Below are 14941 nucleotides of genomic sequence, written 5' to 3'. Positions count from 1 at the left end.
TGACCAACTTCCTGAAGATCTCTTGAAATCTAGGATTTAAATGGCAAATGCTCTCATTACTGAGCAACAGAAGTTAACCATAATTTCTCAAATGGAAATTATGAATATAAATTAATGTGAAAATATTAAGTTTTTTTAATGTGAGACAAAAGAGGGTGGAACATACTGATTTTTTCTCGCTCGCATTTAACAGGTTTTTCTAAGGACCTGGGGCACTGGGTGGGAAGCCGAAAAAAAGAAAATGTCAGTTTTTACATACAGAATTCCCCAAGTCAAAACTGATTCAGATGTCTTATACTCATCTCCCCAGGTGAGAGGAGATTTTCTCCACCAAAGTGTCAAAAGCACTGAAACGAGCTAATTTTACTGGGTTTGCTTTATGTGTGAAATAAAATGTTCCATATCGCCCTGTTTAACAGTACCGAGACAATGCCCATCTGTTCTAGCAATGGGGATCTCTCTGATGGAATGTCTCCCCTCATTCAACACACATAAACATCATGTGGAGGTTGAATTCTTATTGGAACTGGTAAACAATAAGATTTTAAAAGGTCTGAGGATAAGATTAAAATGTTGTTATAATAGCAAAGTTTGATTTAAACAATTCTGATTTCCTGAGAGGGCTCTTGATATAATAATCTTATGTGATACAAACCCTGACTGAGACTGTAGAAAAAAGTTGTTATTGCTCAAATATTACTTTCTAATTAGCCAACAAGAACAATTAGGAAATGCTTCAGGTAACTTTAATCTCTCTGCCTGGCTACACATTGTTCATTTTTTATTCCAACAAGTACATACTGATATTTTAAAACAGATCTCTGTATGCTAATTTTCTTATTTCCCTATCTGAAAGACTATAGCTTCCTGACTGTTAATTCCCTTTGACAGTGAATGGTTTTGTTTCTTATTCACCTCAAAATAATGCATTGTTACGAAGCGATTTATAATAAACAGTACCTAGGAAAAAACTATGATGTTGATCAGTTTTGACAACTAAAAATGCATTATTAATGGAATAATAACATTGGAAGCATCTTGAAAAGAAGCTGATTTTTCGGAGTTTATTTTTCTCTTCAGACTGAGATTCATTCTTCTAGTTTAGAGATACTTCTGGGTGGACAGGTCATTACAGAGAAGAATGACAAAATTATTGCATGTTAGAAAGCCTTGTGATGCTGCCTGTCAAATATAGAATGATAGGTACACTTAAAATAAAGTCAGATACATTATTCCCATTAAAATCCACTTTTACAATATCTGGTTTGACATATAGAATAGATATTTTAAGTGAGTATATATGTCAGAAAGTGAAATTGCCTTAACTGCTTGATTTTACTTAATGGCTGCTGATGAAAGATACCATTTCTTTTTCCTCTATGCACAGTCACATATGAATAAAAATACTGGAACAAATATTTGAATTACAATGCAGCTCAGTGCATCTCTCTGGCATTTTTTCTATTGAAGTAAATGTAAAGCTAAACCTTGAAGTGAAACTACATGTTAATTCATCCTCTGCAGCTGTAGCAGAGGACAAGTAGTAATATAAATTTGCAATATGCTTACTCATACATTTAAGGTATAGCATCCTTGATATGATTTGCATACACAACACAGTATTTAAACATCATATTTTAAATCAGGGTGAATTCTAAGCTACTGTGGTTAAACAATTCACTAAAAATATTTATGCCAATAGCCAAATTATGATGTCTTATTGGCCATTCACTAGGAAGACCAGTTTACCATGATTATTGGATTTTATATTAATTGTAGTATGTACTTTATTGAATTTGCTGAAGTGCTTTACTGGATATTCTCCAAACTCTAACAGCCAAATGAAATTATATAAAATGGATCAGCTATATTTAAGGGTATGTGAAAGTGCTTTAGAGACTGGTTATAATTAAAGAGGTTGTAAACCAACACACAGAGTGCAAATGTCACAGCACAGCCATCCTTTCCTTAGCTTACATAATTGGGAGGAATTTAACAAGAGTGACTCAGTGAAATATGAGAACTTGATAAAGAATACACCCAAAATCTCTAACGAACATCTTTGCAATTTTAACTAATAGAAAGTGATGTCTATCACATTTGTCACAAAATACCCACGCATAAAATGCTTCTCTAAATGCACTTAACATTGTGCATTGGAAGAGAATAAACAACTTCAATAGATTAAAAGTGATGAGGTTGAGGAAGATGAGAAAACATACTTTATCCTCTTTCTTTAGGGCTCTTGGGCCTAACTTCTTTATGTACTCTAATGAGTAAGACTGTGTTTAAAAAGAAAAGGAATGATGGCCATTCATCATTGCTGCTTTATCCAGCACCTTGTACTGCTGAGGTATGAATCTGTTGCTAACAGGAGATGGGACAGCCAGTGGAGAAAGCAGGTTGCCAGGAGGGACAGACTTAAAGATGGGGGATCCTAGCAGAAAAATAAAGCATAAACTTTAAGAGCTAATTTGCACAAATTTTCAGGGAAAGACTACTTGAACTAAACCTACCAGGATCTTTATCACTGGGTTATTTCAAAAGCAAATAGTTGTTTTTCAACCCTTTTCATCATTAAAGCTGCATGGTCTAATTGAAAGTACTTATTCTTTTAACAATTTCATTTAAAATTAACAAAACACATAAAACTCTAGTGTATTTTGCAGGAAAACCAAAAGAATTCTTGTGAGAAAACAAGTCAGTTCAAGATATATTCCAGTTTATTTTTATTTTTTATTAAGCTTTTGGATGTATTTTCCTCAAAAGGAGGAAAGCCTAATTTCCATTGTATCACCAAGAAAAGATGGAGCAAAATTTCCAAAATTTTCATAGAATCATTTCAGTCGGAAAAGACCTTTCGGATCATCAAGTCCAGCCACTAACCCAGCACAGCCAAGTCCACCACTAAACTGTGTCCTTTAGTGGCAACTCTACATGCCTTTTAAATATGTCCAGAGGTGGTGACTCAGCCACTTCCCTGGGCATCCCTCCTTACTTTTGCAAGAATCAAAACCTCTATCATTTCATGATCTCTGTGCCCAAGACAGGCTCCAACTATCATGTCATCCGCAAGTCCTTCTCTGCTCACAAATGACATGTCCAGCGGGGCCCCTTCCCTAGCTGACTCTCTCATCAGCTTTACGAGGAAGTTATCTTCCAGACACTCCAGGAACCCCCTAGACTTTTTCCTCTGTGCTGTATTTTATTTCCAGTAGACATCTAGTAAGTTGTCTGCATATACATATATTTCATTAATATACCCCTGGATAAAATGCAAAACCATTTTCCTGAATGTGTATGGGTCAGATTACTGTATGTCCAGCTACCTGTTTCCATACAAAATCACCCCATTTGTCTGTGCCAATCCTGGTGTGCAGACAAACAGGCAAACCTGTGTGAGCGATCCCTTGAGCTGAAAATTTGTCCTTAAATGAATATATGGTGAATAATAAGCTCTATGAAGTATTTATATTTCCTTAACTGATAATGCATAATGACAAGTTTCATATTATGTTTCTTTTATTTGAAGAAGACTAGCAATCCAGTTCATTTTCCTCATTTGAATAATGTTAAATAGCCAATGAATTTGATCACTTTATGACCATACCTAATGCCAAACAGACATAAACCTCACTGAGGAACAAATGTGCAAGTCTAGAGATGTGAATTCTATTTTGGACTCTATACAGCCTTCTTGTGTGACCTGGGGTAAGTTTAGATTTGTAAGAACTGAGTATAAATATCTCTGTTGTGCCGTTTCTTAACCTAATTAGTGATAATACTCTTTTTTAATTTCACTGGGTTACTTTTTAGTTTTCTTAAAGAGTGTTCGTAAATTATTTTGACTTTTGCAGTTGAATTTTTTAAAACATGAATTTGAAAATTAAAAACATGCAGCAAAACCCAAACTGTATGACATTAAAGTATTACAGCAAATCTAAAATATTAATGAAACAGGCTTCTGTAACTTATGCCAAAAGTAATAAACAAAAGTAAAGGTTTTCTTGTTACGTGAGTGGGATATGTTGCACAATTCACTTGTCTGTTCATCACATCTTGCTTAAGAAGACATCAGTCTTCTTAAACAGTGCTCCCTCTGCAACTTGTCTGCTTCCTTATCCCCTCTGTCACCATGTTGTCTTTTGCTCTATGCAATGCATATGCATATCCATACAAAGATATGTTAATATATATATTGAAATTTCATTAAGAAAAATATGTTGAGAAAACATAAATATTTAACTGATATGTGGAAAAGAAAAATTTGCCCATGCAGTCTTAATTCTGCCCCATTTTTTCAGTGAATTATGACGGACTTTAATTTCAAGGTCATCTTGTCTTTCTCAAAAATAAAATATAAAACCATAACATCTTTTTCTGCCAAGGCAAATATAGAGAACCATGCAGTACTTAATACAAACACCCATTTAAAATACACCACAGGTTAAATACAAAGGTGCAGAAATGTTTTTGCTGGCCTAATTTATTGATTTCTGCAATTAGATAGAAGTCTTCTCCCCAACTTAGTCTAAGGAATTCAGTATTGGTTGTTATCGAAAGTTATGTGGCATTAGTCTAAATTATTAGAAGACATGTTGAGAAAATATTCTTGATAAACATTGGCTGTTCTGATTCTACCTTAGGTGTTTTGTACCCCACTGTGAGTGTAAAATAATTTAAAAACTGCTCTGTGACACTCATGAGCATGTAGACTCACTATACCCAGTTGTGTATTGAACTAACTTACTCTTCTTCACAGCTGTGGCATGAGGGAAATGTTGAGGATGTTTAAATTAGGATGGGAGCTCAACCAACAAACCATATTCAGCCAATCACACAGTGCCATCCAGGTCTGCCTTCCTAGAAGAGGAATATGCATGAACCATCACACACACACACACAAAAAAAAGCAATTGAAAATAAACAAGACAAAAAAAAAAGGATACATTTTAGTCACAGTAAACTTTGCATGCATACATGAAGTTACATACAGCATTCATGCATCTACACCTTTTCCATATCTGAGTACTTCTTTTTTCCTCTTCCCCTAATCCATGTCTCAAAGGATTTATTTCCACATTTGAAGCCTACATGGAGATTCCAACAGCCACCATCTTTCACTTTCAACCTGTTACATGAATAATCCTTCCATGCCTTTAAATCTGACATTTCCTTCCTGTGTCATACTGGTCTGAAGTCCATCCTGGACGAGGTTAAGTCATGACCCAGTAAAAGTTTTCCTATGCATGTACACAGCAGAGTTTTAAAATCTGAATGCCACACTGCTCTTCTGGGGTTACAAACAAGAGTTTTTTACAGGTGAGGAGAGAATACTTCTACCTTCTTACAAGCAACTGGAACTCACTTCTTCCCCTGAGAGGGTAGAGTGAAAGAGATAATATTGCAATGCTGCTGTTCAGTAGAGAAAACTGGTTTTGGAAGTCACTCTTTGCATGTTTGTGAGAGAGAGAGGAAAGGAGAGAAAGGGAGAAAGAAAGAAAAAGAGAGAAAGGGAGAAAGAAAGAGAGAGAGAGAAAGAAAAAGAAAGAAAGATAGAAAGAAAGAAAAAGAAAGAAAAAAAGAAAGAATGAAAGAAAGAGAAAAATAAAGAGAGAAAGAAAAAAGAAAGAAAGAGAAAGAAAAGAAAGAAAAGGACGGAAAAGTGAAGAAGGAAGGAATGCCAGCAAATATAATAGATAAGTATGTAAGAAATATAAAGGTAATGCTGAAGTCAATGTTTTCTAAGCTTGTCTGGGTAAGGCATGCAGTATTTCAGAGATAAGACTAGTTCACTGCTGTTGATCAGATAAATGTTACAATTGACCTAGTTAGAGGAAAGACGAATTGTCAGGCAATTCCTAACTCCATTAATGGGTTAATAATTTTAGTATGCTATTCTTTTTTGAAAAGGCTTATTTAAATGTTTATCAGTTGTGCAAAGTGGAGCAGCACTGGAGATTCGCAAGGGAGAACTGATCATTGCCTATGCATGGAAGCGTTGTAGGAAGATTAAAATAACATTGAGTATATTCTGTAAATGAAGGAGAGAACTAAAAGAAGCCTCCAGAGTCCATTATAAATTTTAATAATACATCAAGGTAATGTAACTGAATAACCGATCTCTGAGGGAAGAAACACAACATTTGGCTAATATTACAATTTAAATTATGAAAACAAAAAGAGCTTTTAGTTAATCTTGTCTTTCTGCTTTTATTCTTGAGGCTCTTTTTTATTTTCCCTGAATCCAAAACACCATGTAAACAAATAAAAGTACGGGAGAAAATAAACAGTTTGGCATCTCAGTAGATTAATTAATGCGCTTCAGCCTTGGCACCAGTAGGCGAAAATTATGTGCATAAATAATATCACTAATTAAAAAGATGCAGATTAACATGCAAATAATGTTAATGAGGATCTGCAATTCCAGAGTGGATTCGCATAACATCAACAATTTAATGGGTTGGAAGGCTTGTGTTTGCATTACATTAATAAATTTCAAAGACCTTGCATAAAAAAGTTCTGTTGGAGCCTCTGTTTCCCACTTGTGAGTTGTAAATTCTGTGGGCAGTAGCAAACGCTCATCGGCAGATGCCAAAGTCATTATCTCAAAGACTGTTGAGATGGTGCCATGTGCCAGTGTGACCAGCTGTTGGGAACTGGGCAGTAGGCACTGCACTGTGCCAATTATTCATATTATTTGGGTAGTCTTGATATTTATTTAAACTGATTAATATTTTGTGCTCTGCATCTTGATCTGGAGGGAAATCATTTTAAGCAAGCAAAGTTTTAAAAAAAATCTTATTAGCCTTTGATGTGTCATGGATGGTTGAATGCATAATGGAATTGATTAAGCAGACATAATTTCTAACCATAGGCAAAAACAATATAAGATGTCTTTAATGATGTCATATAATGTTGAGATATAATATCACAGGATCGAACTCTAAATGAATTGTAATAACCCAGATTTAACTGAGAAATGAGAACTGTTATACTGTGGTATCCTTTTTTCTCCTGAATTGGGGAATACTCCTCTGAGGACACTACTTACAGAAAGAGCAAAGGTTAAGAAAGATTAGAGAAAACTAGTCTTTGAATGCCATGTAACTCTTCATAATTTTCTTTCCTATTCTATGATAATCATTATCTGTTCCACACCCAGCCATTCTACTTTGGCTTTGAGGCACCACAACACATGGGACAAAGCAATTTCCTGAAGATGGGCCCTTACAAGCATTGCCCGTCTGTGTAAGCTCTGTCTGAAAAACTCAGTAATCTGCCTCTCACGTGTGGTCAATAAGGCTGTTAGCTGCAAACAGTGGTAGAAACAAGGAGCAAAGCTTCCACTAACTCAAAATGTTTCTTCACTCACCTGAGACTAAACAGTTAAAGATAAAAAGTATAATTTTTTATTTATACCTTTTCTGCCTCTCCAAGTAGCATCTAGACATTAAAACTGTTGTCAGCTAAGAAAAGTTTGCAAAGTGATTTAAAGATGAAGAGATTCAGATTATGAACTTTGCAAAAACAAAAAAAGAGTCGTTTAATGGGTACTATGGAAATACATGGTATTTAGCTTTCAGAATAATCTTGGAACAAGGGAGTATTTTTCAAATCCAAATTAGTATATGGAAAAGTTAGTCATCTATATTCACACACAGACAAAAGAATCTGTACTTATTGTAGGTTTAAATCTTTATACAATTATTAAGTAACACTATTTTGACTGCAGATATTGTGTGGGTAAACTTTAGTTTTTTTAATATCTGCTGTATATACTCAGTTGAGGAATCAATATAATGCTCAAAGTCAACCAATATTTATCCAAACTGATATACACATTTTAAATAAAATATTGTCAGAAAGATTGTTAAAATGACTCTTATGTTTAGAGACTAATCAAATATGACTAAAACTAAAGCCCTCAGAAAGGCTGAGCAGTATCTTGAGCTTGCATTCACAACACGCAGATTCTTGAGTATAAAAGTGAGCAATTCAACATGAACATTTCACAGATGTTGAGGAATTCAGTTAGCTTTCCAGGGAAAAGGGAAAAAACACACCTTTGAAAGATTCAAAGTTGTGAAACGAAGAAGTCTGTACTTGGGTTCTGTTTGATCAGTGCATGAAATGATAATGAAAATTTTAGAAAATAATTAACCATGCCTTCCTTGTCTTCCAGTCTCATCTGGTAAAGCAGAAACACATTGGGTACTAATGCGTATTGCTGCTTCCCAAGCTACCTCTATGCCCTAACTCCCTCAGACAGAAACTAGACTTAACATACTCACTTGTATGCAAACTTTGAAGCAAACAAGCAAAACAGAGCAAGTCCCAATAATGTTTTTTTAATTCAAGGTGCTGTCTTTCCTCTTTACTACTGCTGTCAGTGGAGCAAGTAGAGCTTAGTTAATAGCTCGATTGCTTAAGGGATATGCCTCAACACTTCCTAAGAAAGATTTAGCATAAAAGTGTGAATATGATGTAGTCTTCATGAAGTTATTTCCAACTTGTCCTTTGTTTTTAGAATACCCCAGGGCACTGCTGGCTGCCATTTAAAGTTGTGGCTCCTTTATGGTTCTTTTATGCTATAAAATGGGTATGCATTGTCCTAACATGGCATACAGACTCAGTGTTAGGCTGCTGAAAACTTTGGAACCACTGGTGGAACAACTTTTTCTTCCTTTTTTTTCCCTTTGAAATTGCTATCCTAATTAACACCTTCAGAACAGATGTATCACACTCCAGTTTTTACCAGTTCATTTTTTCTACAACCCATTTAAACTACCTCCCCAACCCTCCATAAAGTGTGATTCAAATTCCTCTGTATTACCCGGGTGTAAGTACTTTCTCATCAACATATACAGATTTTTTCTGTTTTCTGTTTTACTGATACTTATTTTGTTAATATCTATGTCCTCTTGGATTCTAAAAAGAGTTACATAGGAAAATAGTGGTGATGTTTGTGACTGCTCAGCTATACAAATAGCTCTTTAAATATGTTATACGTATTCGAAAATCCATAGTCACAGAAACAAGCACCACTACTTTTACTGAGGGAATATCAAAGCTGTCAAGACAATGTCAGATGTCAGGAAATGGTAAAATGCAAATAAAGTGAAACCTTATCTCTGCCACTTCAACTATGATTTTTTGTTATTTCTGCTCTGTAATTAAAATACTTACATATCCATAAAACAAATAAAATATTAATAGTCTGGCATAAGTCTGAGAATAACAGTCTTTACTATAGTCAAATTAATTGCAAAGACACATGGAATGAGTATTTCATCCAGTCTTCCATTTTTTTAATGAATATAATACAGCTATTTAAGAGTTAATAGCTTCATAATAGGTGATCGTCTTATTGCTCCATTGCAAGGGTAATAATACTTAAGCAACAAGAATAAATCCATAAAATGTTAAATATTTATCCCTAAAAGATGAACTCTTGTTATGTACCTAGATTTAAGCCCCTGTTGAAGCCATGCCATTGAACATGGGAATGGATAAAAAGGTAGGTCTAAACCATTTTTCTCCTGATCCTAGGACAGAGCTGGTTAAAATATGACTGGAATATGAATCAAATCTCACAAATAGGTGCTTCAATTTATCTAGGTAGGACTGGCTTCCTAGTGGCCAGTTCACTGACGAGGACTGCAGCATTTGGATTTCTGTACTCATTCTTCTTGTGATGCTACATAATTACTCAGAGCTGTGATTGAAGAAATACAAAATATTCTTACAGCATTGAGTAAAACTCAGTGTCAATTAATGTAAAGTAATGTGGCCGAATGAAAATTTTATTCTATTGATACCTGCAATATGCAAGGCTCTCTAAAACAAGTATTGCCACTCTGGAAAGGGACATATATACCAGTCTCTAAAACTACAGTTTAAACATTCAGCAGAAGTTAAAAAGACAAATCTAAATTTTAGGAAAGAAAGTGAAACCGAAGGCATTATAAACATAACACTAAGAAAATGCATTGTGAAACCATGTCTTGAGTATTTCACACAGCTCCAGTCTTTCAGTTTCAAAATAGCCACAAGAAAACTAGAGAAGGTGAAGAGCAGGCAGAAGTACCATAATTCCTATAACATGAGAAACAGAATAAAGCAGGGTAAAGATGGCTAAACTAAGATGTGAGGATGTTATAATCCTGAAAGCCGTGAAGATAATGAATAAGTTATTCCCTAGATCTGATAAGCACAAGACACGACCATGGTAGAGTTGACAGTGAAATTAGTAGACAACAAAGTAAAGAAAGGGTTTTTTGTACCACATGGAATGATGCAGTGGAATCACTTATCACAGAAGCCCAAATGTATAAATGTTTTCTGAAAGGCTCAGCAAACTGCTAAGGGACAGGGCTATCTCACCTGCAAAGCCTGACAGTCTACATAGAGGACCCTGCTCTAAATAATTAACACTTAAGCAATTTTTCTAGCTTGGAAGGTATACCAGGGAAATTGAATCTATTTGCCTGATACCTTCTGATCTTTAACTATGTGCTACTGATCACTCTTCAAGGAAAACATGAAAAAACCCCATCTTTGGTCATGGCATAGAATAAAACATATCACAAATTACTGCAGAATGACTTAATTAGAACAGCAAGGACAATTGCATCAAACCCATGAACTTCACAATTGTTTGCCAGGTTTGTAAAAGTATTCCTATTTCTATAAGTCTAATAGTTTAGAATTTAAATTTCTGTTGTATATAAGCAGAGAGATAAATATAAGGCTATTATGCCAAGGTACTGAGTGACTTATCCAACCAAGTATCACATTTTAAGTTAGTATAGGAAATAGATCTTTTTTTAACAATAAAATCAAAAATATAGAACAGAATATAGAACATAAATCCAGAATAAGGAACATAAACCATTGACTATAGAATGTAATGTGCCGTGTATGAATTTGAGGGTAGTTTCCTATGACTGCACAGTATTCATTGCCATGGAGTTATGAAAACAGGACTGGGGAGGCTCTGGGTGTTCACACATTTAAATTAAAGCAGAGGAAATTATATCTGTATTATTCCTTGCAGGTGTTTGCATACCAATAGTGAGAACCCTCCAGAGATATATTTCAGTGCCTTAGTAGTACTGAGTTAACCTAAACCTGCCATAAAGTATTTTCATTGCTGCGTGTCTTATCTATGAGGCACAAGAAGAACAGTTTATTCTTTTCATCTCTATACTTCAATGCAGTTGAACACCTATTACATGTCCTCTTGGTTTCCTTTTTCTAGACTGAACAGTTCTGACACTTTCAATATCCTTGCTGTCCACTGTCTCAAAAGAAAACAATATGAAGAGTTTAGAAGGGCACAGAAAGTCTCTTTCTCAGAAGAACAAAAAAAAAAAAAAAAAAAACAGAGAAATGATCAGATGCAACTTTACATCTCTAAATCGCAGCAACTGTTGTGCTTGAGCACTTCCTCTGTGAAAGGCAGTTCTGGGAGGCAACAGAGCTGCTCTTTCCCCCAGGAGAAACTCAGCAGTTAGGGTAGAAAAATGTAGCTAAATGGGACTCATTGCTAAAGGTCCCTTCTGTTTTGATTAAAACACTAGGGGCTTACAGTCTTTTGTCTGTGGTAAAGATCATATAGTTACTCTCATCTATGAGATTTCAACCACTGGAAATAGGAAAAAACTAAACCCCCAACAAAACAAACAAAAGCCAGCGTTCATTTCTGGGTGCTGATTAGTCATGAATAATGAGATACTAATAGAGACTTGCTCTACCCTGCTATATGGGCAGACAGAAATTACTTCCTTTACTTACCCTTCACCCCACTCAAAGCATCCACCTTAAACTTGTTGCTTAATACCCTCCCTCTGCCCACTCACTTGTGAAATGAAATTACACAAAGAAAATCCCTATAAATCTCATATTTTTATACAATAACCTTGTTCCTGAAAGACGGGCAGAGCAGTTTTACTCTAGGTGTTCAAGAATATTTTTGGTTTACATTCTCTAACTAGTATAGATGTCAGACTCAGATCAGCTGCAAAATGGGTGAAGTTTCCAGCCCCCTCCATGCCCCTAAGACATGGCCATATGAAAGACAGCTGTGAGGTTTTGGGTTGGATATGTATACATTATATATACAGATATAAGTATATGGGTATATACATATGGGTAGCTAGAAATGCATATAAAACACATGGTATACACAATATGTATATATGTATATCATACATGAGGAAAAGAAGTTGGACGTTCTTTGGTTTCAGCTCCTTCTGAGGGTTTCAGGGATGGAGTAGAGGCAAATAAAAGAATATAAAAGTAGGGAAAACTGAAAAATGCTTGTCCCATTTCATTTTAAAATGTAACTATATACATATGCAAGTCTTATTAAGGCTGAAATTTTGCATATAACTATGCATTTAATTTTTAAAAATAAATAGATACAAGACCTGCTACTAGATGCAATCTCATTTTCCTGCTTCCTGGGAAACTTACTGTTCTGACTGTTGACAATGCATTAACATAAAGCCCAAAATAGACCTTTAGATCAGCTTAAGTCACTTGAAAGGAAGCTGAACAAGGGGCTTCAGAATGAAGAATACTGTTGAACAAATCTTGTTCAAACTAAAGGATGCTCAAGTTACCTACTTCAGTCTTCAGAAAACAATCTTAGGAGTTCCTAGTAGATGGTAGTAGCTTCTCAGGAATAACGTTGACTAAGTCAATAAGGAAGTGTGAGACTGGTGAAGGAAAAATTTGGGGCAGCCTTGAGGGAATAGTATCTTTAATAAAACTTCAATTTTTTTAGGATACATTTGCTATCTTTTGGGTATATTCTTTCCATATTCTGTTGCCAAAAAATCAAATCACATCTAATGTAGTAAGGGATTTTTGGAGGTTTTTTTGAGGGCCTATACAGAATGACATCTTAAAGTGAAGAGGACATTTCCTAATTGACAATTGATTCTGAGTATAAACCAGCTGCAAATGAATGGGGAGTAGAGCTACTCATGGGATTTTTAAATCAGAAATCAGAGTAAACAGATCAGGAGAGTTTTGTTTGTTGTTTGTATTTTAGGAAAGCACTGGATTTGATTTAGGGGGCTTTGATTTTGGCCCATTATCTGAGCTGTTATTCTGGCAAGAATAGAAATTTTAAGGGACATTCCTTAGAACAGATTTTGAGGTGAAAATACTGTGAGAACATTTCTGCAGCTTGTCTATCTATGCCTACCCTACTGAAGAGCAGGAAAATCATAGTCTGGATAATTTAGATAATGGCTGAATTATATCAGAAATTACTTTGAAATCTCCTGTTTAAGAGAAAAAAAGACAAACAACCAAAGCAACAACCTTTTCTCCTTGGTTTGATTGTTTCTCTTTGCTTTCTCACCTTTGCACACAATGAGTATGTCTTTTTGTGCCTGATTTTTTTGCAGATTTTTATCCGAAGATTCACCCTATATTATTTCCTCAGCAGTCCCTAGTAGTAAAAATGGTCCTAATAAAAACAGGTCTAAATCCTACACAGGTATGCTGGTAACTGATTAACTGTTTCCTTGCAAAGACAGGCTTTCTTCCTGTTCTTTGCCTCTCAGTTCTTCTGTGAGAAAGCTAAATGATGCTGAGGGCAATACAATCACCTTCTTAACCACGAGGGACAAACCCTGTGTGTCCCAAGCACCCCAGTAAGAACAATCCTGTCTCTGGAGCTCAAGGTACCAAGACTTGGTGGGATCCTTACCACACTCACAGGTAGCTAGAAATCCTGTGGGAAGATAAGGGAAAATGGAAAATAGATTGGAAATTTATGGAATAGTGAGCAACTCCAACAATAACAGAACAAGTTCCCTCTTTTCTTCTATCTTTCTCTTTCCAATGTGTGTTGTTTTGAGAGCAAAGTCATACTGTGAAGAAGCTAGGCCATATAGACATTTAGAATGTTTCTTCTGAAGTCTCTTTTACTTGTTCCTGAAATTCAGAAATGCCTTGGGCTGTCTCTTTGCTAGGGGAATCATACTTCTACCTCCATAAAACTGCATGACTACAAAATTGAGAAGTCATCAGTAGTCCAGGATTACTCAGGGCAGGGACCTTTGTGAGGACCAGAACTTGATCTTCATCAATATTACATCTTTTAAGAGCTTGAATCAGGCTATGTACAATTTTAGAGTGATCATCTTTGCTCTCATTTAAGTAGGCAATGAGTGGGCTGCATAAAATACTATGTATTCTCATGGTCAATTTCACAAATACTGTTGTAAAACACATCACAGACAATAGAGATTAATACTACTGCTTTCAATATAATGGACATTTATTTGCTTCCATAGACCCATATATTGTATCACTAAAGAACTTGGCTGATTTTTTTTCTTTCCAAACATTTCCAATTATATCTATATCATACTAAATGATGCAGCTTACATCTCTATACAGAAAGGTGTCATGACCAAGTATTTATTGCTGACAAACTTTAAAATCGGTAAGATAAAATTCAGACCAAAATTATGTGAAAAAAAGTTATTGTTGCAAAAGCAAACAATTATAATCAGGAAATGCTGTAATTGAGGCTCCTTAATAGCCGAGTGATTAAATAAGCTCCAGAGAGAAAGCACAAAAAGTTTTATTATATGATAATGACATATCATCACTAGTTGGCATGTTGGAGAAAATTGTTTCAGTTGAATAAAATATATTTTATGCTTGTTTCTTATTATGGTAAAACAATAGAGGCACTGTGTCAGTATTGCCTTACCAAGTTCATACTAACAAGAAGTTTAAACTCTTATTTCTTTCAGATATCCTTGAAATGAAAATAAACAAAATGCAGAATATTAAATGCTATGTCAATGTTTTCATGGAACGTCTTTGAAAAATAAATTAATATAGAAAGAATAACAGACTACTTAAAAATTTCCTGACTGTTAAGTGCCAGATGCTTTCTGTGTACTGA

Source organism: Corvus cornix, chromosome 2 (genome assembly GCF_000738735.6).
Source record: "Corvus cornix cornix isolate S_Up_H32 chromosome 2, ASM73873v5, whole genome shotgun sequence".
NCBI classification, from domain to species: domain Eukaryota; kingdom Metazoa; phylum Chordata; class Aves; order Passeriformes; family Corvidae; genus Corvus; species Corvus cornix.
The sequence above is the reverse complement of the archived record's forward strand: the minus strand, read 5'-3'. Positions refer to the sequence as shown.